This window comes from Pygoscelis adeliae, unplaced genomic scaffold, assembly GCF_000699105.1.
Source record: "Pygoscelis adeliae isolate BGI_AS28 unplaced genomic scaffold, ASM69910v1 Scaffold267, whole genome shotgun sequence".
Lineage (NCBI taxonomy): Eukaryota > Metazoa > Chordata > Aves > Sphenisciformes > Spheniscidae > Pygoscelis > Pygoscelis adeliae.
This window is the reverse complement of record NW_008825150.1, coordinates 1,035,140-1,038,240: the sequence shown is the minus strand read 5'-3', so window position 1 is coordinate 1,038,240 and position 3,101 is coordinate 1,035,140.

The following is a 3,101-nucleotide window of genomic DNA, read 5'->3' as shown; positions in this document are numbered from 1 at the left end:
GGTGCTTTTTTCATAATGACAATTCTGGTTAGTATTTATGCTGGTATTAGGAAAAAATTTTATTTAACCATGCCCACAATTTAAATAAGGAGATGGAAGTACCCTTTTCCCTTTCCTTCCCACACTACTTTTCACAGTTAATAGTATTTATTAAGATAATGTAATAGGTTTCAATTAATTTTTAAAATTATTATATATTAAGATTTCACATACGTTCACAAAATAAATTAAATTGAAATGGGTAGAAATACTTGCAAAAATAAGTAATCACAAGAAAGTTGTCATAAATGAATTGCATAATTAACAGATTCTGATTTCCTATGATTTGAACCTTTTTTCCCCCCACTGCTTTCTTACTCCAGTTACTGCAAGCTTCTCCAATACTCCTCTGATTCCCCTTCCTGACACAGGAGGGCAAAACTCGGTCACCTGCCCAAACCAGGGGTGTGCAGTCCAACGCTCCCTGCCCAGCAGGCAATTCCCATGCATTTTCATGAAGGTTTGTCTTTGAGACCCATATCTCTCTGATTCGGTTTAAGGACTAGCCTAAAAAAGGTAGTTCCTTGCAAATCCTCTTAGGTCCCTGGAAGATCTTGAAGCTCTCTTGACTTCTTTGGAATACTACCTGTATTTAGTAGTTACAAAAATATATATTTTAGTGCTCACTTATTTTTAGTCTATGCCCGATTCATATGCGCATCAAGGGATTTATTAACAAGTAAACTCATCTTAGGCCCTCAACATGCTAACATGGAGATTAGCTTCATTAACTGATACAGTTTAAAGCAAATTAGAATAGAATTTTAAACATACCACAGCATGAAGAAGTGAGAACACTTCTACTTGACAGACTATTTTAGACAAAAACATAAGCCAGTGTGCTCTTGGCTCTTAAATCCACAAAACCAAAATATAATTCCTATACTGAAGAATTAAAAGAAAAGTTTTGTTCAAAGAAAACCTCACTGTAGAAGAGGACAGTGCTCACAGAAAATCTGAATGGGACAATAGTTGGGATCCTTCACCCATCTCAGAGTAGGATATTACTTAAGTTTCACATTCTTCAAATGAGAAAAATCACACTGGGTACAATATCATGACAGTTACAAGGACAGTTGCATTTTTTTTATATACTCCCCATGGTCCTAATAACAAACTACTAAATATCTACTTCTGCGAAGCATTTTAACTAGTGCATTTTTGACTGATTTTACTGATCATGCAATACAAACAAAAGTAAGAAAAAAGTCAACCCAAGCATGCAGCTGAGTTTAATACTAACTGATGGGCAACATCCCACTTGCTCCCACAAGACTCCCAAACCTTTGTGGAAAGGTTAAACAGAAAAAAAAAATATTAAAAAATGTACTAAAGAGTACTACAAGAAGCAGCTTTTTTTTTTTCCTGTGAAACTGACTCCCCTTTACTACTTGAGTTTGTCTTTATGTTCAAATTATTCATAGCACACAGATAACTGGCTGTTTTGCCAGCTAAAATTTGGATTTTAACCCTGTAGACATTGCCTATCATTTACACAGCTCTATATCTCAAACTTCATTCATGTTTGACAGAGTAGCCACCTTTTATTGCAGTAGAAATGAAGCAAAATTCAATATGTACCCTGTAAACAAACAAATACTTGAACACAAATGGAAAGAAATTTTAATTTAATGGGAACACCTAGATTTTGTAGCGTATAACTTAGTTATCTTTCAGAACATCTTGAGCCTAGGCTACTTGGATAATTTCCCTATTAAAATCCGAGACAACAGAAACATACAGCAGAAAACTGCAATACAATAGAAACACTATTTTTCTTTGTATTCAGTATTTACTAAATGAGTCATGTAATTCCCTGCAGTCAAACTGTATTGCATTGCATTTGCTCTTCCTTCTCAAAGAAAAAACAAGTAAGGAAAATAGCTCTACTACACACAAAGGAATGTTTTTGTATTGCAGCTACCAAAAATAGATCCGGGCTTTGCTGATCCCATTTCTCAAAAGCATGCAGTACTGAAGAAGAATGAAAATCCACACAGGCAGCAGATGGATTCAGGAGATTTTGGAGCCAAGACCACCGCCATCCCTCAAAATTTCTCAGACCACCGCCTGTCAGGTCACACTTACGGAGCCACTGGAACACAGATGAACCACAAAGACTTTCTATTTACCAGGGTCTACAAACACATACATACTGGTAGCACCTCCTGAGCACAAATAATAAGGTACAGAAGAAGCAAGTAAACTATTTTAAGCACTTCTGGTGATTTTAAAGAAACAGTGGATCAATTAGCTTGGATACTGAGTGTTCAACCTCTACTGCTTTGGAGGATCTTCTCCAGAAGGTGTTCTCCTCTTCAGAAGCCTCCATCTCCCTTACCACAGAAGCAGCCTGCAGTCCCTGCTCCCCAGGGCAGCATCGCTGCTAGACACGAAACCAGGTACTGTTTTGCTGGATCACTGGGAAACATAAACCAAGTGTATACCAACAGAATTTACTCTATCTTCAAGAAGCAGAAGGGAAAATACAAAATTTTTATTTGCATGGAAAAAATATTGAAAGCATGTGCAGTCTATAAGCTTTAAACTGGAAAGCACTGCAAAAAAATTAAAATGAGATTAAATAGGAGTTAACAGAGCTAACATTTGCAGCATGTGAGGCAGACAAAAAAAATAGACATCCCACGAAACCTCCCACTTTCTGACGTGCCTTGGACAAAAACGCAGGGCTATCTACAGAGCACCATCCTGATAGGATACTTGCTGAGGCACGTAGTTCAAGCAGTCCATCTGCTGGTTTGTTGTTGTGGGGGTTTTTTAACCTATTCAAGGATTCTTGTTTCCAAAGAAAAAAAATGCTCTGCCAGACATGAATGTGATCAGGGACCTGCTTAGTGACTAACCCAGCTGAAGTCAGAAACAGGAGACCCAGCTTTTACAAGAACAATGGCATTCAGGACTCATTCTTACTGGGATCCCTCAGAAGGAAAAAAAAAAAACAAAAACCACAAAATCTAATGAAGGACCATTCAAACATCAGAAAAAAAGTCAAAACAAGCAAAACATGATGGACACTGAATCACAAGGAATGTTCAGTTTGT